The sequence below is a fragment of the Pinus tabuliformis genome, chromosome 1_2 (genome assembly GCF_031772625.1).
Source record: "Pinus tabuliformis cultivar Carrire ecotype Pingquan chromosome 1_2, CPIR1, whole genome shotgun sequence".
Lineage (NCBI taxonomy): Eukaryota > Viridiplantae > Streptophyta > Pinopsida > Pinales > Pinaceae > Pinus > Pinus tabuliformis.
This window is the reverse complement of record NC_142298.1, coordinates 873,198,820-873,223,481: the sequence shown is the minus strand read 5'-3', so window position 1 is coordinate 873,223,481 and position 24,662 is coordinate 873,198,820. Positions and strand designations below refer to the sequence as shown.

The window sequence follows — 24,662 nt, the reverse complement described above, 5'->3', positions numbered from 1 at the left end:
TGGTTGATTCTCATGTTGAGATAATATTTGTCACAATGCGACGTTGGACCATGGTTCACCATGATTGATATAATAAACCAAAGGGAATAATAAAACTAAGGGATTAATATTAAAAGCCTAAGTTATATAAACCCTAAGATAAATATTATAAACCCTAAAATAAAATAAATATGGTTGACCATGGTTGACAATGATGATATTATAAACCCAAGGAAATAATAAACCCTAGGAATAAGTACTAAAAACCCAGGGATAATTACTGAGTATAGGTTTATTTTAATATTCGATTTTTTAAATATTTATTAAAATGTGGAAGGGTTTTTTTTAATAATTTTGAAAAAAAAATTGTGTTTGGAGAAATTTAATGGTTATCTAAATTAGATTTTTTTAATAATTTTGTTAAAATATTTATATGTTTAATAATATTTTTATTTTCCATTTTATTAAAATTTTCATAGTATATATAATTAGATACATATCTTCCTGACATATAAGTTAATGACATTTTTCTTAACATGTATTATTCTTATTATTATCATTATATCTATAGAGAAAAATTAGATTTTTTTTAAATATTAAATTTTAATATATTTATTAACATACAAAACTATAAATAATAATTGTTTCACATTTTATATATAAAAATATTCATATTTAATTTTATTATATTCAAAAGGATACCATTTATTTTATTTTTTATTAATATTGTATTTTATAATTATTTTTATATTAATAATTTATCTAAAATTTAAATTATATAAAATATTTTATGAAAATCCACCCCACGTATATATATTAATTTATTTCAGAACTCAAATAAGAGGAAAAATAAAACAAATTGCAGGGTATCCAGTTTTAGTTTTTTTTTTTTTTTTTCTTAATAAACGACATTTTCACAATGTAAAAACCATGAACATACATTTCTATCATAAGGAACAAAATAAAACAAACCAGTTGTCCATAATAAGGAACAACTAAAGCAAACAAATCGTTGAAAGCTAAGGAGCAGTGCTTTAAATTTATCTTCCAGGTTACAAATTAGAAGTATAAACAGGAGAATGAGAAGGATGGTGCATCCCCAGTCAAATCCGATACGAATCAAGCATAACGGCTTAATTAAATTGAACCTACAAATCTATACGTTAAGTATACCAAAAACCGCCGAATTTTTTATGTCATGGAATACACGCGCGCATGTGACGTGCATGACATGATGGCCGGGGCGGATGGCTTTCGCTCCCCCGCGAGGATCAATTCTTAGGGGTGGTTGAGGCTCCGCGTTATGGTGTATTGTATTTGTGACGGCTATGTCGTATTTCTGCTCATCTGTTGGTTTCGGCCAAAATTCTGTTTATCTGTTGGCTTCGGCCATATGTAATTGTAAAAAATATCTGTGGGCTTCGGCCATATGTCAACGCAAACGAAGAAACACGAGCAATTCCCATCACACGGGTTTCTAAATGATAATGTTTGAAGGTTTAAACTATGGTTTATTGTTAATTTCGTTAGAATTTAAGTTTACGTATGGTATTAACCTCTGGTATTAACACTCACCCTTGTAACCCAAGCCCTACAAAGGTTTTAGGCTCTCTTATGTGTTGGTCATTTGGTGTACCCTCCTTCGTCGGATCAATAGTGAATGGACGACAACAAAACTCCTTGGGAGTACCCTCCGATCAGCGACAACAGTGGTTTGGGGTTCCAACGACGACCGAGGAGGTTTGTCAGAGGATAAAGAGTAACTACCCCCTCCTCCTGCACAACTCAGGCTTTCATTTTGCTGGTTCACGATTCACTCCACCCCGCTCTGCAACATAAGAAAGATTGTGGATTTACTTTCTCTTTCGCTGGCTAAAGTCTACCTCTCGGTCTCTATAACATGCTGAGCAATCCCAGACTCATGTTTTTCCTCCAGAAATGTCACGGTACAGAACTGATCTCCATGTTTTTAGTCAAGTCTTGATTTATTTGAGTTCTGATTATTTATGTGAATTAAGATGAATCTCACACAAGTGTGGATGTGCAGGGTAAGACGACTTCGGATGCCACTGCCGATGGAAATCCATCAAGTTCAGGGTACTTCCCCATTTTCCCCTTCAAGTAAGCCGTCAATAGAGTGACCTACAATGGGTTCATTTTTCCATTTCAAGGTAGATTAGCGTAGGGATATTCTCTCCACCGGTTATCACAGTTTCTCTGTAACGTTTAATACCCATTCCGTTTATTTTCTTATAGGGAAACCAACATACAGCTCAATCCTTCGGAGGAGCCATTATGCCGAGGTTTCTTCTACTATGTTTGCTCCGGCTTCCAGATATGGTTCCTATTACAATGTTAAGCTTCAGAAAGATGGTATTATGAATACACTGGCTCGAAGAGGAAGTCTTGTTGTAAATTGAGGGTTTCTCCTCCAGGTCGAATTCCTAGAGATACTTGTTTAAAAAGAAGTAGGGTTTTCTTATCTCGCTATAGCGAGAATCTGGGTAAATTTCTGGTTTAAGCTTACATACCCACTTCTTGTATTTACTGGAACAGAGAGGGTTTCGACCCTTATCCTTGGCTTATTTGATAGAAACATGGGTTCTGAGTATTCCTGTTTATCGACCATTATGATTGGTCTCTTAAATTATCTTTTGTTAGAATTTGCAACCAAATTTTGGTCTTTTTGTATATTTACACTGTAACATGATTCAAACATTTAAATTGTTGCATGCAAAATATAGTTTCTTCTGAGTTGTGATGTTAACGCTCATGGAAATAAGTTTTCTTGCTTCTACTACTACTAGCTGTATTAATAGAAGTTTCACTCGATTGTCTTTATTATCTGTTGATAAGAAAATTGTCCCATAATATTTTGGATTCCTATTGTTCAACCTAGGACTTTTAGGAAAGAACCCTAGGTTGTTCTCAAAGTGCTATTCATAGCTAGCCTAGGGAACTACTTCGACTTGCCCCATCCTGGAAAAAATACTTCATGTTCTTTTATTTCCTAGGGATTTCTAGCATGCAAATGAAGAAAGAAGTTCACAGTTCTATTTTCGTTTACGTTTATTTTTATCAAAACCTGAGTACCTACCTGTACATGACTGACTAGTGATGTAAGTGCATAAAGGCTCTGTTCTATTCATTTTGCATAAGGTTGTATGTTCGCAAAATAATTACATTTACATACTCAATTTTTAGTTTTCTCTTAATAAATATTCAATGCTAAAACCATTAGTTCACATTAACTATTAAATTGTTGTCTCTTATAAATATATACATATATAATGTAGCACTATATGTATACGCTTATTTTAATCACAACATGTGAATTCATACAAGAATTTCTTGTTTTTAATTATGAATAAAAAAACAAACCTTTGATTACTAGAATACTCAACCTTGAATTAAAAACTAGTCTCCATTTAATTCCTTAATGATTAACAAAATAGCCAGCATTAATATATACTTATTTGTACTTTACTGAGTCACCAAACGCAAAACCATGGGGAATCAAATGTTCCTCCCAACCTACGAGAACCAGAATCACTTCTGGTATTCCCCTCGAGCCAATTTCATACTTAGAAACAATTTTACTTTGCTTCTCCTGATTCCCCGGACCACCTCGTTCCAACCAGCTTCAAACATAGGGTTTTTAATGAGTCCCACTGGCCAACCAGCTCAAGGAATCAAAACCTAGTGCAATACCAACAACCTTATAGTGTTTTGCCCAAGTTTTTCCTTCAGTCCTCCTCTCCCTTGCCTCAAGTACCCCTTACCCTATTGGCTTTTTTTTCCAAGAGTTTTCTTTCTTGGGAGAGAAGTTGGGTAGATAACCGCTAACTCATAACTGTTTCTTTTTTTAATTGTTTCCATGTATGAAATATTTTATTTTCATTCTATCCCCATGACTTGTGGTTGACTTCTTTTCACAAAACTTTATAATTAATTTCATATTGACAATACATCATTAAATCAAATCTTTATGCTAGTTTGCCTGTAGTAAAGTAAAGTAAAGTAATTCTTGAAAATTATCCTAATACCAGCGGGGTGTTACATTCCTCCCCCTTGAGGGAAACACCGTCCCTGGTTATTTCTTGCCTCTAGAACATGCTCGGATATGCTTCTTGCATGAATTGTTCATCCTCCTAGGTAGCCTCCTCTAGACTAAAGTGCTCCCATTGCACCTTAACCTGGGGGATAACTTGTTTCCACAATGCTATTTCTCTCCGATCGAGAATATGAAAGGGTTCGACTGGGAATTCCCTGTCCGGTTCGACCTGCCACCAAACATTATTATTGTTATTTCTCAGCAAAAGTGCTTGAAACATAGTCTTTTTTTTATAAAAAGAAATTTATTTCCACTACCTGTACATCCTGCCAATGAATAATGTGTCTAGGGTCATGTATGTATTTTTTTAATAAAGAGACGTGAAACACATTATGCACACATATATGACTAGGTAGGGCTAGTTGATAAGCCACTAGGCCAATTCTAGCAATGATCTGGAATGGGCCACAAAACTGAGGGGCTAATTTAGAGCATCCGCTCCATCTTAAGGTACTTCGTTTGGGTTTTACCCTCACATACACATGTTCTCCTATTTGATACTCTCGGTAGGTTCTTCGCTGGTCAGCATAAATTTTTTGTCAGTCCTAGGTTGCCTTCAGGTTGTGTCAGACTTTTTTCACCGTAGCTTCCATCTCCTTAAGCATCTAAGGCCCTAACATCAGCTTATCCTCTGGGCTATTCTAGTTGCTAGGTATTCTACATCTCCTTCCATATAATACCTCGAATGGACTCATTTTCAATGATGCATGATAATTATTGTTATATGTGAATTCCACTAGGTGTAAGTATTCTTCCCACTTCGTGGGTTGATGCATCATGTACATCCTAAGCATATCCTCCAACACTGATCAGGTGCTCAGTATTTAGCTCAAAAATCAAAGTTCTCAGAATTGCTCGAAACTTGAACGATCGCGTTCGTCTCGGCGAAACGATCCCAATGCAACTCATTTCACTCAAAACCGAGTTCGTATGAGGAAGTGTTGTAGTGGCTACAACAACCCTCCAAATTTTGCCTTAGCTTCATTTCAGAGCCTCCCTACCAACCTTCATAGCAGCATGACTTGGTCCAGTAGCAGGATGAGAAAATCCTTCAAGAATTTGCGCAAATCTGGAGGGAAACCAACCTTCCCTCCAAAAATTGCATAATCCTGACTCGCAGCCTGTTGGGCCCCAGAATTGCATAATTCTGCTGAGCAAGCTTCACCAAGAAAATTGCACAATCATTCCCAGCTGGGCTGCTCAGTGCAGAATTTGCGCAAATCTGGGCAGTAGTTAGTTGCTTTGCCCAAAAATTGCACAAATCTTCTAAGTAACCAGCCTAGCTCCTAGCAAAAAATGAGCACTTTCTCCCAGCAGTTGAGCAGCCTCTTGCATGTGCAATTGATTTGATCGGTTTCCTCTTGGACTGAGCAAAACAGACTTGCATGCATGGGCTACTTCTCCCAAGGTAGCATGAAAAGGCATCCCTTGTTTTAGGGACCTATTTTTGGCAGTTGGAGGTTCCATGCAAGGATCATTTTAGAAACCTCCAACCAAGTTCCGTTTTCCCTAGATTTGTGGCATGCACATCACAATCTCGATTTGATCAAAACTCATCGACCGAATGATGCAGAGCTCACTTCTCACATCAACCTTGCAGCTCTGACATCGCACATCGGATCTAGGAGCTGTGGGCACATTCAACACAGTTGTTTTGGGGTAAGCCCGCTTTCCATGTCTTATGTTTCATTTTTAGCGCTTTTTGTGTTTCAGTTCGTATGAACGCTTTCTGCTTGATTTCAATGAGCACTTGCTGTCGTTTTGATACATGCACCGTTTCAGTTTTCATTAACATCTCACTGTTGTCGCATGCATGAAACTATTTTTCACGAATGGTCACTGATTTAGCGACTCGCCTCACTCACATGCATGTCGTTCCATTTTCTGAATCTGCCATTCACCATTTGCATGCATGATCATTCCCTTATGCTTACACTCAGCATCGCCATGCATCTTCATTCACTTTCGCTTTCAGTTGCCTGTTGGCGAGTCTGGGCAATGTTGGCCTAGACTGCGCCTCACTAAGACAACATTGCACAATCCTGAGGGGGAAGGCTCTAATTTCCTCTCAGGTAATGCACATTTCTACCCAGTGAATGTTCTCTAGTCTTGCATTGCGCAATTATGAGGGATAGTGACTGCTAGCCCAGAAAATTGCGCAATGTAGTCATGAGTCTGCAACCATTACCAGCTGAGATTGCACATTGGAAATTCCAACAGCCAACAGCCAGAATGGACTGTGCATTGCATAGTTCCAGCAATCAGTTAGCCTCCCAGAAGCCCAAACTATGCCTTGTGTAGTCAGTCTCCCGACCTCCCGGTGGAAATTGCGCGACCTTCATAATCAGTCACATAGGTATGTTGCAAGTCAGTTCTCAAGTTCATTTTGGTTTTCGACTGATAGATTATTTTCCATGAGTGTTTCAATGTCTCCAGGTATCACAGGTGTTCATCTACCTTTTAGTAGCACAATTATAATGGTTTCCAGGAGAGCAGAGTCGAAGACACCATTCAGAGCACACTTGGGGATGTAGTCGATCAAGTGTCTATGAGCTTGCCTACTCACGAAGACAACAAGTTGTTCGTAAACAAGGAAATCAAGATATGATGGACACAACATCACAACGAGTAGCATCATTAACAACAACTGAAGGAAACATACCAGATGCAAGGAATGCAAGTGGAAGCTTGTTGAAACATGAAGGCAGAAAAAAGTTGCAAGCTCAAGCAGATCCACTAATGATGAAAGCAACTTTGTTGACTCAGGCTATGAGGTGACGATGCGATCGCGCGAAGACAGAGAATTGAATAAGGAAGGAGTTGCATGTGTTGAAGCAGCAACTCAAGGAGGAACATGAGCTGCACAAAACAATGAATGAGTTGTAGTAGGAACAAGAACAACATGGGGCGCAACATGCACTCACGGATGAAACTGCATCTGTACAAGTTATAGATCCATCCCAGTAGCTGGCACGGAGTAGACATGGTGAGCAGTGTTTTTGATCACATGCAAGGGATTCAACAGCATGCATGTCATTGTGCGCACGCATGCGATCCAACCCATTAAGCACTCACCAAGGCGAAGACAAGAAGCAAGTTCGACTGGAGCTGAGCATGTAGTTGACAGTTGATGCACATGACCACCAACACACATTGGAAGATCAAAACAAACACTATGCATCAGTGTGTTTCTAGTTCAGTTGCACCAAGAAGACCATGCACATGCTAGCAGACGAGTTGGATGAAGGAGCCACACCAATGCACTCAGATGCAATGGAGGCAAGAGTTCGCTTCAGAAAGATGTCACCATGGGGTGCATGCACACCATCACAGATGACCAAGCTTGGCATCAACTCACCACCTTCACCATCACAAGCATGTCAAAGAGTTGGTCTCACCACAATGGACTGAGTGCCAGTGATGTCTTGCATGGCTTTCTCAAGCCATTTTGTCTCACATGAGCACATGTGCATTGTAATGTAACGTCGTGTCAAGTGGAAGTTCAAGTGTCAATAGTTGGATGTAACAATCATAGAGTAGATGAAGAGTCATGAGGGTAGATGAACTGTCACAAAGGGGAATGTCAAGGGTCACCCCACCCTTTGCTATAAATAGAACCTCATAACTTATTGTAAAGGCTTTTGGTCAGCCAACCTTTGATAGGTGTATCGTAGAGAAAGTTTGAACAATATTGTAACAAGCCTTGGCTTCTCCATTGTGCAGAGCTAGTACATCTCTTTGGAGGAGCAGGCAGTTGTGGCTGTAACGTTCCACTATTGGAACTTGTGGTTGGACATGGATGTATTGCATGATTGGAGCTTACATTTAATATAACAGAGCCAACACGTTTCATGCATATGTTGTATTGTATTCTATGCTATCTGGTTTACTCTAAATGATATATGTATTTGTTTTCTTACACATGCATGTATGGACGATTATGTATAAGTATGTATGAATCTTTTTGAAATGTGATGTTGGTTTAACCATCAATTTGGATTGCTCGCTAACTTGCCTTCCATGTTGTGATGTATCTTTTCGCGTGTTCCCTTCCAAGCCGAGTGCTATCACAGGTTTCCAAGGGTAGCACTCACCTCGCCCTCAGTGTGTTAGAACCTCTCATGCACCTTCCTTGTCTTACTGTAGTTGTCGCACCCTTGCTACCAACAGAGTCATCTTACTTGCCTCTGTGTGAAATCGCGATCAAGGCATTACCATACGACCCACTGTTGGGACTCCTACACCAAACGGTCTGAGGTCTAATCAAGACTTCTTATCAAGAAGATCCCCTGACATGTTGGCCGATCCAGCACTGTCAACAGGAAGATAACGCACATTCTCTCTGCTTGGCCAAACAGAGGAATTTTTGCAAAAAAAAAGTTCAGTCACTGCATAGTCAACAGTCTATACTGCTGACGTGGTAGATGACTGGGAAAAGTCAATGGTGGTCAATGACCTATCAGGTTTCACCAACTGTCATGTTTTTATTGTTGTACATGTGTGGTGACGTGGCTCAATTTTATTGGTTTATTGTGGGCCAATCAAGAGGGGACAAGTGGCAAGCCCAGAGGCTGCCACGTGCCCCTCCCCAAAATTTGTTAATCGATGCACAGTAATATTTTATGGCAGGCCAGGGAGTCGAACCTAGGACCTGCACCGAACAAACCATGTCCCTTACTGCTATGCCACATCATTAAAACTTAACATGTAATGGTTTCAATGCGTATTTGTTTTCATAACCGTGCGGGGTTGGCGATAAAACCGTCATTGGTTACCGCCAACATGTAACCATGACAACCAACCGGCAACCAACGAAAAATGTGATTGTTTGCATTAACCGTCAAGTAGTCCATGTGACCAACACAACATTTAATGCTAACGGTTCGCCATTAAAATGTGTGGATTATGCACTAATCTGGATTAACGTTAATTAAGCACATCTTATCATTAATTAATCGACCAGTTAACTGCAGATTAAGTTGGTGGACTTTTGGTGGTTACATAAATTCAGATATTCCTCTAGTTTTAGTAAGACTAACTGGATTTCCTCCAGTTTTAGTGGAGGTTTAATAGGAGAAAGTATTTTGACCATAACTTTGGCAAAATTCGACCAAATGGAGATCAAGAAAAGGTGTTCCTAGCTGATTTAGATGTTCTGAGAAAATTAAAGTAGGTTTTAGGAGTAGTAGAGTATTGTAAACAACACTTTTTCCATTATTGAGCTAATACAGAGGCACAAGCCATGGAAGCTGGACCAAGGAGATGTAGCCCAGGAGGGGTGAACTCCTTCATCAAAACACTGTGTCCAGTGCTCATTTTGATGGTTTGTTGTACATTTGATTGTTGTTGTTCAACACTTTACTTTCATGTTATTTTTTTCATGAACTTAACATAAAACTTGACAAATTTACTTGTTTTCATTCACAAACAGCATAAGGAAACCTATGCACATGAAGAAGTTGACAAGCATTTGTTTTTAGATATGAAGTTGAAATTAGCACAACAAAAATAACATTCAACAACAGATCAAGTTAGTATCGGAGCAAAGGTTATTTGCTTGATTGCTTGAGTTTTGTGCAAGTAGGGTTTTTAATGGTTGCAAATTTGTGATGCCTATAAGGTTAAATTTGCAGAGAGGAGAAGGGAAACTATTGGTAGCAACTCCTAAGGTAATTCCCAGAAGAAGGAGAGCCACAAGGCCATAATATCCACCCAAAGTTCCAATCCTAGTTGCACTTGAAACAACTCAAGTTTTACCTTCAATTGATATTGAGGAGGTACAATCAGTACCAGAATCTAAACTTGAATCCAAAGCCATCATTTCTGGAGCAAGAGAGACTGAAGGTCTTTCAGAAGAGGAAGCATTCAAGAAAGATTTATATGACTTAACTGACATGGTTAGAGTCCTGTATGAAGAGAGGAAAACTAGAATGGTTGGAGAGAATTCTAAGCCTCCACATGGAGAGGGAAGCTCAGGAGATAAAAAAGATGAAACGAAGGATTCAAAGGGTAATGGAGGAAAGGCTCCTCCATCTCGACCATATTCATCTTTGTCATCATCTTCATCATCCTCATCATCTCAAATAACATCATCTTCCACTTCCACCACAAAAACTGTTCATACTCATTCAAAAAAACCAAAGGAAAAAACTCCCTTACTCAAATTGGACTTTAAGTTTGAACTTACCATGTACTGAGGTGAATGCAGAAAAGTTAGACAATTGGATTTGACAATTGGAGGTTTATTTCAGAATTTATAACCTTCAAGAAGATGACATAAAAATCTAGTTGGCTTCATTGGGGCTAGAAGGAGCAACACTAGTCTGGTGGGAAGAAAAGACTCAAGAGGAAATGAGAATTCATGGTAAGATATCCATTTCTTGGGTTGAATTTGTTTCTAAAATTAAAATATAGTTTTATCCTTTAGCCTGTATAAAAAAATCCATTATGAGTTAGAAAAATTTTAGGCAACTCAAGGGTCAAACAGTTCAATACTCTACCCATGAGTTTAGGAAGAGGGCTTTGTTGTTAGGAGTAAACTTGAATACCCAAGATACATTGTTGAAATATATTGAGGGTTTACATTCCCACTTAAAACATAATATCCTTATGTTCAATCCAAGTAATTTGGATGAGGTATTTGTGCAAGCCATGCACGTTGAAGCAAGAGGAAAGAACATTCAAGAAGAGGGTAGTAAGAAGAAGCCATTCAAGGGTAAGGAGAAAGAGAAGGGTGGAAAATGGAAGAGAAAGAAGAATGCAAGTGTGAAGAAATAAGGGGAGAAAATTATATGGCAACATTGTTCCAAAGAAAGGCATGATGAAACCCATTTTTGGTAATTACATCCCGAACTAAGGTGTAAGAAACTAAACAATAAGGGAAAACAAAAGACAATCGCTACCACACAACATGGTCTTGGATCAGATTCTGGTGATGAGACCAAGATTTCAGCCATGGCCACATAAGGAAAAGAAGCTATTGCAAGCACTTGTTCCTCACATAGTCACAACAACTCTCCAAATGAAGAATCAAGGATAGAGTTGTTCCATGTAAGGGTAATTTCAAATCATACAAAGATAGTGGGTCACAATCAAACTTAATTTTAGAAGACTTGGTCAAAAAGCTTAACCTTGAAACTGTACCTCATCATAAGCCATATCCATTGGTCAATAATGCAAATTTACAGGTTACAAGGAAATGCTTATTCAAGTTTTCCATTATTGAAAAATTCATTGATGAAGTTGAGTTAGATGTAGTTCCACTTGACATCTCAGGAATCATTTTGGGAAGTCCTTATTTGTATGATATGAAAGCAATATTTTATCACCATGAAAACAAATATATATTGCTCAAGAATGGAGTGGAGTATATTGTGAGAGCCCGTCACAAAAAGTTAAACATTTCTTTGGTTAATGTAGGGTAGATGAAGAGAATAGAAAATGCAAGTAAAATTTTTGTGCTTCTTATGATCAAGAAAAAGAATGATATTGATTATGAATATTTTGAAGGTTGTGATGAGAAATTAAAATTTGATTTGTTTGATGTGGTAAGAAAGCATGGTGATATGTTTCAGGGAGCAAAGGGGTTACCTCCCAAGAGGGGAATTCAACATGAGATACAACTGCAACAGGATGTTCCACTTCCAAACATTGGCATGTATTGCATGTCGATCATGGAGAGCATGGAAATCAAGAAGAAAATTCAAGAATTGCTGAACAAAGGTATCATATTCCCATCTACTTCGCCATGTGGTTAACCCATTGTCTTGGTGCTAGAGAAGGACGGGACATCGCGCATGTGTGTGGATTTCTGTGCACTGAGCAAAATAACGGTAAAGAATCGTTATCCGCTCCCAAGAATTGATGATTTTCTTGATCAGTTGAAGTATGAAAAGTATTTCACTAAGTTAGACTTACGAAGTGGTTATCATCAAGTTATAATAGTTGAAGAGGACATTTGGAAAACCACATTTAAAACTAAACAAGGATTTTTTGAGTGGCTTGTTATGTCTTTCAGTCTTACAAATGCTCCAGCTACTTTCATGAGAGTTATGAATGATGTATTGAGACCATTTCAAGATGACTTTGTCATTGTTTACTTAGATGATATTCTCATATTCAAAAAATCCAGAGATGAACATGTCATGCATGTTAACAAAGTACTTGATGTCTTGAGAAAAGAACAAGATTTTTTAAAGATGTCGAAGTGTGAATTTGGTAAGACTTCTTTAGTGTATTTGGGACACATTGTTGGAGGAGGTGAGCTGAAGATAGACCCCTCTAAGGTTGTGGTCATTCTGAATTGGCCCAAGCCCAATACAGTTACAAAGGTAAGAAGATTTCTAGGGGCAACACAATATTGGAGGAAATTTATTGCTAGGTTTTCTTCCATTGCAGCACCATTACATGCATTGACTAGTGTCAAAAAAGTATTCCAGTGGGGAGATGTACAACAGAAAGAATTTGATGCTTTAAAACAAAATATCAGTTCAACACCGGTATTGACTCTTCTAGATCTTAGACAACCATTTGAGATTCAAATGAATTCTAGTGATTGCACCATGGGAGCAATTCTTATGCAGTAAGCCCATTCATTTCATTATGAAATTATTAATGGAGATGTGAATAACTATCCCACTATTTTATGCATTGGTACAAAGTGCCAAAAAATGGAAACACTACTTAATGGGGAAGGAGACCATTATCCATACCGACCATCAACCATTGTAGTACTTACAATCACAGTCAAAGTTGCAGCAATCACAACACTTCAGATGGATGGGTTTTCTACAAAAGTTTCATTTGGTTATCAAGTAAAAAAAGGGAATCCACAATAGGGTAGCTGATATGATTTCTAGGACTATTGTAAATTCATCTATTATACTCGAGCATAATTCTATTTTATGTGAAAGTTACATTGAGAAATATGCATATGATATTGACTTTCAAGATGTGTATGCAAGCTTGAGGCAAGGAAACCAAATTGAAGAGTTATATTACCATGTACATAGCAGTTTGTTGTATCACTTGGGCAAGTTATGTATTCCATAGGGAGAAAGAAACAATATCATAAGGGAGGTGCACACTTCATTGATTGCTAGACACTTTGGTGTAGGCAAGACAATAGAAAATATCCAAATGTATTGTTATTGGCCATGCATGTTTGATAATGTATCTCATTTCATTAGAGGATTTTCTTTGTGTGCAATAAGTAAGCCTAGAAATAGGAAACTAGGATTCTACACTCCACTTCCGGTACCTTCACGTCCATGGGAGAGTATCTCAATGGATTTTGTAGGATTTCTTCCATTTTCAAGGAAAGGTCATGATTACTTGTATGTAGTTGCAGACAGGTTCAACAAAATGTATATTCTAACGCCATGTAAAAAGAAAATTACAGCTGAAAAAACATCGCATATTTTCTTTCAAAATATTTGGGTTCATTTTGGTCTTCCTACTTCCATTGTAAGTGATCGAGATTCTCGATTTGTTGGGAGTTTTTGGTCAAATTTGTGGGACACGATGGAAACTAAGTTGAAGAAGAGTACAAAATTTCATCCGAAAATAGATGGACAAATCGAGGTGGTCAACAGGAAAGTCATTCATCTTCTTAGAGTATATTGCAGCAAACATCCCAAGTTGTGGTATCAACAGTTGCATTACATTCAACATGCATACAACAGGGAAAATCATTCTTCCACAAACACATCACCATTTGAGGCACGTTTTGGGTACTTGCCAAGATCTCCATTGGACTTCATCTTCGAGAAATATGTCGCCATCGATGGTCATAGCGACATTGATAAGGAAAGAAAGTTCATAGATAAAATTCAGTTGATACATCACACAGTGCAGGAACAACTTGAAAAGTGTCAGAGCAGCTACAAGGCAAGGCATGACAAACACTGTGTCGATCATAAATTTCAAGTTGGAGACGAAATTTGGTTATATATTAACAAAGAGAGACTTCAAGGGGAAGGTAAAAAGATGAAGCCAATCTGTTATGGTACTTTTAAAATTCTGGAAAAGATTGGAAACAATGAATTTAAGCTAGATTTGCCTCCTTATATGAAAATATACTCTGTTGTTAATGTTGAGAATTTGAGATTGTTTGAGCCTCCTTTGATTGATGATCAAGGAGAGCATGTTCAGCTGCCATCAATAGATGATTTCTCGCTAGAATATCTTGATGAACTTCAGCAAGATCTCATACTTGACAGAAGAACCAGAACTTCGAAGAGAGGGAATGTTGAATACCTTAGAGTGGGACTCAAGGGACAAAATCCTTCTAAGGCCAAATGGTTGCAGATCGAGAAGGTGAGGGAGATGTACACTCACCTACTGAACAATTGATAGTATCTTTTGGGGCCCAAAAGGCTTCTAGTGGGGAGGAATGATCAGGTGCTCAGTATTTAGCTTAAAAATCAAAGTTCTTAGAATTTCTTGAAACCTAAACGAATGCGTTTGTCTCGGTGAAACGATCCCAACACAACTCGTTTCACTCAAAATTGAGTTCGTATGAGGAAGATATTGCATTCTGTCTACTTTGCCAAACAAAGGAATTTTTACAAAAAAAAGTACAGTCACTGCATAGTCAACAGTTCGTATTACTGACGTGGCAGATGACTGGGCAACATCAATGGTGGTCAATGAACTATCAGGTTTCACCAAGTTTCATGTTTTTATTGGTCTGCAGGTGTGGTTATGTGGCTTGATTTTATTAGTTTATGGTGGGCCAATAAGGAGGGGACAAATGGCAAGCCCAGAGGTTGCCACGTGTCCCTCCATAAAGGCTGTCAATTGGCGCATGGTAAAATTCTATGGCAAGCCAGGGAGTCGAACCCAGGACTTGCACCGAAAAAACCACGTGCCTTACCACTATGCCACACCATTACAACTTAACATGTAATGGTTTCAATGTGTATTTGTTTTCATAACCGTGCGGAGTTGGTGGTAAAACCATCGGCGGTTATTGCCGACATGTGACCACGACAACCATCCGACAGCGAACGAAAAATGTGACTATTTGCATTAACCATTGGGTAATCCATGTGACCAACACAACATTTAATGCTAATGATTTTCCATTAAAACACGTAGATTATGCACTAATCCGGATTAACGTTAATTAAGCACAACTTATCATTAATTAATCCATTAGTTAACTGCAGATTAAGTTGGCCGAATTTTGGCGATCCGATAAATTTGGATATTCCTCTAGTTTTAGTGAGACTGAGTAGAGTTCCTCCAATTTTAGTGGAGGTTTACTAGGAGAAACTGTTTTGACCATAACTTTGGCAAAATTCGACCAAATGGAGATTAGGAAAAGGTGTTCCTAGCTGATTTGGATGTTCTAAGCACATTGAAGTTAGCTTTAGGAGCATACAGCATTGTAGATGACACTTTTTCCATTATTGAGCTAATATAGAGGCCCAAGCCATGGAAGCTGGGCCAAGGAGATGTAGCCCAGGATGGGTGAACTCCTTCATCAAAACATTGTGTTAAGTGTTCATTTTGATGGCTTGCTGTACATTTAATTGCTGCTATTCATCACTTTACTTTCATATTATTTTTCTCATGAACTTAACATAAAACTTGACAAATTTACCTGTTTTCATTCACAAACACAAGGAAACCTATGCACATGAAGCAATTGATAAGCATTTGTTTTTAAATATGAAGTAGAAATTAGAACAAAAAAACTAACATTCAACAACAGATCAAAAACTTGGCTCAATCGTTCAATATTCATATCTATTTGTAGATGATAGGCGACGCTGAATTATATTTGGGTTCTGTTGAGGCCTCGAAAATCGCTGCAACAACATTGGGGATAACCACCCGGTCCGGACCTTAGTACAGCTCCTTTTCTGTTTGGAATAGTGGCTCCGACTGGGGATAATGGGACCAGTTTCCCAGAAGTGGATAAACAAGATGAATGGACGATTTATAATCTAAGCTGGCGGGGTGAATAACTAAATTATCAACAAGAATATATATACTATACTATATCCCAGGAATCTATTGAGCTTTAAAGTGTAGCGTTTGATGGTCTGCGTCTAAAGATAGGCATATAGATGACTCCATCTTTGAGACATAGATATTAACTCATTCAAGATTGCTGTGCCTAAATAGTTAAGCAAAGTGATTATAACTATATTACCACACTCATCATTTATATCATTGAAATATACATGATTTAAAAGAAACACATCATAAAACATCCAATAGTGGAATGAATACAGATCTGCTGTTATGTCGCATGCATATAATCAATAATAGCAGGAATAATCACATAGCAATTCATATGAAAGGAATGAATTCAGACATAGATAGAAATACCATATGAGCTACGCAACACTCCCAATATCAATCGCTATTTGTAGTTCTTCCTTCAACGCAAAAACATTCTCAACAAAGACAATAGTGCACAATTGCATAAAAGCTTTCTTGTTGAATTAAGAACAATTGGTCCAGTTTTATAAAAGAATATTGACTGAAGCACAGAAGTGCAAACTTCAGTCTATTAAGTCTGATACAAAACTTTACGACCCTTTCTAAAAACATGAAAGGGTCTATAAATACTAAATTAATCTAAATATCTATTAACTGAAAGTCCTACTAAATTGGTATCAAAAAATATTGATCCTATTTCCCTCAGCGATCTGGCAATCGGCGGCATGATTCATCAGGTAGGCTGCTTGCCTTTAAATCTGAGCTGACTTATCGCAAGCATTGGCTCTACTTCAGGCGGTTTGTTGAGGCGCGAACTGAGCTGGGTGGCATATGTGGCATCTTGAATATCGGGAATTATACACCCGATTGCATCAGTTAAACACTTAAGGGCGGATCTCTGTGTGTGTGGCTTAATCAGGAAGAGCCAATATGCATCGAAGGTCAAAGTGTTAACCCCAGCGATTAATCTCCCCTTTTCCTCCAAGTCAGGATAACACGTTTGCTCTATCATGTTTGCTGTTGTTATCTTTCCTGGTGTACATTGGGAAATCATATTCGCTAAGTAGAGAGTGTTGTTGACCAGATCAACTAGATTGCTGGCAGTTGATTTACATCTTGAAGCCGCCCTCTCTGCTTTCATCACCTGAATTTGCCATTCTGTGAAGAGTATATCCTTATATGTTTCTTGGATCCTGGGCAAATTCGCTGCTTTTCCTAGATCAAAATCTTGCCAGTCAAGATATGCGGTTATGATTTCTTCGGCTTGGTCTAACTCATTCCTGGCCTTCTCTACCTGCTGATTTATGGATGTAGTTAGCTCACACAATGGCTCTGCCTCAGTGAGTTGTTGACACAGGAGCCTAATTTGTGATATTAATGCATTGTTTATTTGCAATGCTTCTGCTCTGAACTCATCCACTTGTGGAGTGCCCTTTATGATTTCGAGCTGCGATGACAATTGAGCTATTTGCTCATCTTTCGTTTTCATCATTTGCTCATTCGCTGCCCTCAATTGTGCCAATGCCTCCGATAACTCCTTCTGTTTCTGGATCGCACTTTGGTCGATCCTCTGCTTCTCTGCCTGCAACTGCTGAGTTAATTGACTGTTCATTTGTTGCTGTGTCAACAATTGCTGTTCCGCTTGCTCTGCCTTCTGCTTTGATTCAGCCAACTCTGCCTGCAATGCAAAAATTTCTTGGTCTTTAGTCTTCAGTAGAAGACTTACCTCTGATGCCTTGTCGATTGTCGCTGCCGAATAGGCTCCTGCATACTGCGACAGTTTTGTTAGATCATCGGAGGGGTCGAATTCCTCTTTCCAAACCACGCTGCCCGTGACAGTTTGTTCCTGGAAAAGGGAAGGTTGATCAATCTTCCTTCTTTTCCTTTGTCGTTTTACCACTGCTCTATGCCTCGGGCTGTAGAAAACATCCAGGGGAGGAATATCTTCTACCTGTAGAATGATTTGGTCGGAGGGATCTTTTGGTATTACTTCAACATCCTTAGAAATGGGTGGGCCGCTGGTTCCACTTAGAACCTGAGGTGAAGTGATGTCCTGAGTATCATTTGTTTTGGAAGTGTCTGTATCTTTGGAACATTCCATCCCACTGATGATAGAGTCAAATTGCTTCCATTGCTGGAGCAATTCGGGGTCAATGGTGGTTTGTTTCTGCTTTTCGGCTTCAGACTCCTTCTGCACTTCTTCCTGCTGTTTCTTCTGTTGCTCTTCTTGTTCTCTCCTCTGTCTTTCCTCTTGTTCTTTTATCTGCTGTTCCTCTATCTCTTTCCTCTTTCTTTCCTCTTGTTCTTCTTGTGCTCTCCGCTGCTTTTCTGCCTGTTCTTTCCTCTGCTTTTCTGCCTGTTCTTTCCTCTGCCTTTCCTCCTGTTCTTTTCTCTGCCTTTCCTCCTGTTCTTTTTTATGATCTTTTGTTATAACAGGAGGTTGGCTCGACTGTTGCCGACCAGGCTCGCTTGATGATGTTGCTGGGGTCGTTGCCAGTAAATCTAGAGGCAGAGTTTGCAACCTCTGTTCTCTAAGTTTATTGAATTCAGTCAACCCTTCATCATTGTACTTTTGTAGGGCGAATTGCCTAACCTGGCTTATTGACTCGGCTGAGGAGAACAGGTCATCAAAGAGATCTTCCTGATGATCAAATCTTGTCAGTTTGGCCTGTTCTAATGCATTATAGGCAACTTTCTTTGGATCAAAATGCCTATTTGGGAGAGTCGCTAGAGTCAAGGATTGGATTTTTGTGGCTTCCTTTTCTGCATGTTTGAGGTCATGCAGGGTATATACACCACACCTCAAAGGAAAAGAGGGCCAGCCTTGCTTTTTATTCTTCTTGAGTGTTTGTGTAACACTCTCGGAAATGATTTGGTAAGAGATTTCCCTCGCTAGAAGTTTATCCGGTATGTACAGAGGGAGGACATGGGGTCTGGCTTGGCTGCCGAAAACTCTTATGTAGGTAAACCTTTCCTCTCCAAACCAACTGGCTATCCCGGCTAAATCGAATCCGGCTTGATAAGAGATCTTGGGAGCAGGTCTATCAAAAATGGAATAATGAATAGGCAACATAAAGCCATTATAAACTTGGTATAAATGATCTTTATAAGAAGACTTCCACATTTTTTGGTGATATATATGAATGGGTGAGGGGTCTTGCGCAGTCCACCTCCAGCCGAGTACGGGGAATTCAGAATTATAACAGAGGGTGTCTAGAATATAAGCGCTGTAGTAAAATGGGGGAATTATCCTTTCAGTAACCCGGGTCTTGCTTCTAAACTCAAGCACAACTTGTGCTAGTTTGTCAGAAAGGATAGTGGCCCAATCCATAATGATACTGTTTACTGCTGCCTCCATTAGAGGAACCATTTCTATGGTAAAATTAGCAGAGTCATGTAATCCCCATAATCTACACATCATCATTCCCGCATAGCAATAAGGAGAAGCCAGAGAATCGACTGAGTACTTACCGGAAGACTCGTGCTTGTGTTTGGCTGGATTCTGTCTCCAATCCCGAATGGGTTCAGATTCTTTTTCATTATCGCTTGCAAACTTCTCTAGGAACACCTTGTTATACACCTTCTCTGGTTCGGGCAAATGATACATTTGCCTTAGATCATCTGCCTTGAATGATCCAAAAATCCTCCCATCTCTGGTGCTAAAAGTTCTGTCCAAGATTGGAATTTCTTCAATCGCCCATCGCACGACGTCTGTGTATGGGAGAATTTGCTCTCTGGCCGCTATCCTGTGAAGGAAAGAGTCGGCCAAATCTTTGAGAGTGCTATCAGACTTCCGAAGTAAATCCACACTTGCTTCTGTTACTGTCTTCACTGGTTGTTCGGCTTCAATCAGATTGTAAGTGCCTTGCCAAGTGACTCTGGTGAGACCTGTACACGTGGTATCAGAAATTAAGCCCTTCTTTTTGTCCACGGCAGCTTGTCCTGCAACTGGTGTAGCGGAAGAACCTGCGGTCTTCTTAGATTTCTTGCCCATCTTGCTCAAGCTTCCCTCTATGGATGAATTCTGCACAAAGGCAAAAATAACCGTAACACAGAAATATGATAATGAAAATCCAATACGGGAAAGATATATTAATCGAAGCGTGCTGAGAGATTAACTCTCAAAAATGGTTGCGGATCCAATCGATGGGAAGATCTTACAGATACATTAAATGGCCGTTTAAGGCCTGCTACCCCTTAAATGCTCATTACACCATTATTCGGCTGACTGGCTTGCTTAAGCGTGCTATGGATATTTTGGCGGTTGAGCGCAGGTGATCGTTTATTTAAGAGATAAAACTTTAAATACGAATGAATCACCTTATCCCTCCATTTAACGGCTTTTTCGAAATCCGCGCTATATCCTGATCGGGTATCGGGAACACTTTAAATCTTTATGTTGACAATTTCGAAACGCCGATCGCCGATAGCGATATCGCATCGCATCGGGAGAATAGGTGTTATATAAACATATGAATAGCATACCCCCGACCGCCGATAGCGAAATCGCATCGGATCAGTGTGAAAAGGCATAACAATGTGCATAGAGAGTGTATTGCCGATTGCCCGATCGCCGATATCGCATCGCATCGGGGGAAAAACCTGGGCGCCTTATTATTATACATGGGATGTTGCCGATTGCCGATTGCGAAATCGCATCGGATCGGGGTAAATGACTTAAGGTGCTTTGACTGCATATAAAGTATCACCGATAGCCGATCGCCGATTGCGCATCGCATCGGGGCTTATGTCGTGAGCGTTTTACAATGTGTATGGAGTATTGCCGATAGCCGATAGCGAAATCGCATCGGCGGAGACCAATGTGCCACCTATTTGTGTTTTCTATGTCATTGCGATATGCGATCTTGTGATTGCTTTATCGTAATAATAAAATATTGTCTTATTTATTGAAAAATGGGTTTTTCAAAAGGCTTTAAATAATGTCTTCATTTGGTTTGCTGACCTTTTAAAAAAAATGCGCTATTGATACCAATTAATTTCTAGAGGGACCCTATTTCATATAATAATCTTATGAATATAAATGATATGAAATGGGGGGTTGTTGTAGGGCACAATAGGCTCCCAAACCAGTAAACAAGGCCTTCTAGAAAGCAGACGTAAATTTTACGTCCTTGTTTGAGATTACCATTTTAGGTGTCCCGTGTAACCTGGAAATTTCTTTCATAAAAATATCAGCGATTTGTACAACCTTATAGGTTGATTTTAAAGGTATAAAATGAGAAACCTTGCTCAATTTATCTACCACTACCATTATAGAATCATTCTGCTTTCTTAACCGTGGTAGCCCGGTGATAAAGTTTAACGTTACGATCTCCCACTTCCATTAAGCAATGGGCAGAGGGTGAAGTAGGAATGTGGGGTGTTGATGCTCTGTCTTCACTTGCTGGCACTCTAAAAACTGTGCCAAGTATTGGGTTGTCTCGATCTTCATGCCCAGCCAAAAATAGTCTTTCCTTAACGCTGTGATCAATTTTTGGTATCCTGAGTGCACAAGATATGGATTTCTGTGATACTCATCCAGAATAAACTGTTTAACAACTTGCTGATTTGGTACGTAAATGATATTTCTATATATCAACATACCCTCATTGTCAACATCATAGCCTAATTTTCTTTCTGAGTTGTCTTCCTACTTTGCCTGCTGCCATAAGAAATGATATTTAGGATATTTTAGAGCAACTTCTTTAATTTGATTTGAAAAGTCAAATTTTATTTTACTAAAAGAGATCTCATAAATATAGTTCAATCTTCGGCTTAAAGCATCAGCCACCTGATTTTCCTTGCCCTTCAGATGCTTAATGTCAAAGTTAAATTCGTTTAAAAATGTAGTCCATCGTGCCTGATGAGAATTCAAGTTTGGTTGATGAAAGAAGTTGGTTAGGCTACTATGGTCTATCATAAGAATGAAATTTTTTCCTAGCAGATAATGCCACCAAATTTTCAAAGCATGAACTATTACTGTAAGCTCTAAGTCATAGGATGAGTAGTGTTGTTCATGTTCCTTCAATTTTCGTGATTCAAATGCTGCCTCTCGACCTTCCTCCATCAGTACACCCCCAATTTCAGTTTGGCACACATTTTTACAAACCACGAATTCCTTATTCAGATTTGCTATCCTTAGAATTGGTGTTGTAGTCAACAAATTCCTTCGCTGCTCAAAGCTTTCTTGGAATTCCTTAGTCTAATTGAATACTTTCACTTTTTTCTGCAAAGATGGTAGCTCTCTTCAGAATACCAACAATGGTTTCAATGAACTTAGAGCTTTCAACATCCTCTTGTTTTCCATTTCCACTAGTTGCATGCTTATGAGCATCTTCTTGCAAAGTGGGTACAAAACCTTTGCATTCCTCATGAACACAAACTTCACAAGCTTAAGGTAATTAAAATGTAATGAAATTCCTTCTTGGAACAACTTCATGTGCCTCCTTAGCTTTGGATCATTTTCCATCATGTTCTCCATAACCAAGACCCAAATACCTAGGCCTTTCCTCAACAAAAATTGGCTCAACTATGCCTTGTGCATGTTTGCATAACCCTTTACCTTCATAACCCATCTTCATTAATAATTTGGACCCTATTCCTCTAGTGTTTCTTTCAAAAGCACCAAAACATTCATTTTGAGAGGAAATTGAAGATAAACTTGAATTTCATACCTCATTTTCATGCACATACTTGGCTAGGGTTTCCTTGGCATCATGGAGTTGAATCTCCATCTCATGCATCTTTTCAAGAAGATCTTGCTTCTCCTCCTTCATGCCCATCAAATCCTCTTGAAGTATAGTTTTCTCCTTCCTATCTTCATTCATCTCTTGCACCATATCTCTCATGATGATAAGCTCTTGCAACATCTCTTTATCAAAGAGTCTTTCTAAGGAAGATGGATTAGAAACATCACTTGTTGACGTTGCCATCACACTTGTAATGCATCCTAAAGATTCATAAAGCTTAAAAAAGTTTCTCAACAAAGAAGCATCTCAGACCATCTCCCTTCTTCAACTTACACACATAAACTTGCACATAGTCAAATTCTCCTTGCACAAATACAAAACCAATAGTTAATTTTATAGCTAACCTTGGCAAACCATCTCAGGGTTAAAATGAGCTAACCTTACTCTGACACCAACTTGATCTGAATGTTGGGAAAACTCGTTAATGCTATGCAAAATCACTCATCAATATTAAAAAAAAATGTGTTTAGGATTGTCTCAAATTAACCAAAATGTGAGGAATTATGTGTCAAGTGTTGAGTGTCTTTTATGAGAAATTTATGAGGTTAATTAGTGTTTTAAAACACATATACAACACGTAAATTGCAGAGAAGTAAAACACAACAACTTATAACACAAGGATGATAAATGAGTTCTCCCCTCTTGGGATGCATCTCCTTGGACCTACTTCAATGGTTGGGCCCTCTTTGGATTAATGGTCAATTCTCTGATTACATGCACCTGCAGTGCTCCAATGGATTTGCGGCTTGCTCTATTGGATTCAAAAGACCCAAAAAACCCCAAAAATGACTATCCAAGCTCTGCAATTAGACTTCATCTGATCTAGGCTTGAACTCCTCTCCTGGTGGCCCTAGGCTTCCTTAAAATTCAATGTAGAAAAAGCATGTATAGAAGTGCCTTTCTGCCTTTTAAACCTATTCCATTATGTTTAGAACATCCAAATCATCTAATAATGACTCAAGCTGAGCCAAAGTGGTCAAATTTTGCAAATGTTATGGTCTCTTCAGTTTTCATCATGTGTATCATCCTGACCCACATCAATTATGGAATCCTCTTTTCCATTCTTTCCAAAATCTCTCTCCACCTTCTTCAAATGTCATGGATGAATTGCTAGATGCAAAGTCCAACACTTGTCTACAAGATGACCCTGCTTATGGCAACGAGTGCAAAATAATTGCATCTTCTTTTCAATATGGTTTCCATTATCCAATGGACCTTTGGCTTTCTATCTCTTTCGTTTTGAAAGTTTCTTGTGTATGGCTATCCTCTTCCAACACCTCGAAATAGTATGGTTATTCAAACCACAAAAGGAACATGTAAATTTTCTCCAAATCTCATGTGAAGATTTACCATGTTTATCATAATCAAAATAAATTTGATTAAAGGAATATTTATACCTTGCACATTCACCTTTGTCGCCTTCTTGAAGAGGTGAATTTGATGGGGTAGTGGCTCTCTTCAGAATACCAACAATGGTTTCAATGACCTTAGAGCTTTCAACATCCTCTGGTTTTCCATTTCCACTAGTTGCATGCTTATGAGCATCTTCTTGCAAAGTGGGTATAAAACTTTTGCATTCCTCATTAACACAAACTTCAGAAGCTTGAGGTAATGAAATTCCTTCTTGGAACACCTTCATTTGCGTCCTTGGCTTTGGAGCATTTTCCATCATGTTGTCCATAACCAAGACCCAAATGCTTAGGCCTTCCCTCAATAACAATTGCCTCAAATATGCCTTGTGCATGTTTTCCTAACCCTTTACCTTCATAACCCATCTTCATCAATAATTTGGACCCTATTCCTCTAGTGTGTCTTTCAAAAGCACCAAAACATTCATTTTGAGAGAAAATTGAAGATAAACTTGA

At 38.7% G+C, this 24,662-nt stretch overlaps 1 long non-coding RNA gene across 2 annotated transcripts; it reads left to right on the top strand.

Annotated features, from left to right (window-relative positions):
* Positions 1-1,617: 1,617 nt before the first annotated feature.
* On the top strand, positions 1,618-2,692 carry LOC149208737 (uncharacterized). Of its 2 annotated transcripts, none has more exons than XR_016252153.1 (3): positions 1,618-1,925; positions 2,027-2,076; positions 2,236-2,692. It is a non-coding gene; the product is annotated as an uncharacterized LOC149208737 (long non-coding RNA). The 2 variants fall into 2 exon arrangements; XR_016252152.1 differs by having other exon boundaries at positions 2,027-2,100.
* Positions 2,693-24,662: the final 21,970 nt, after the last annotated feature.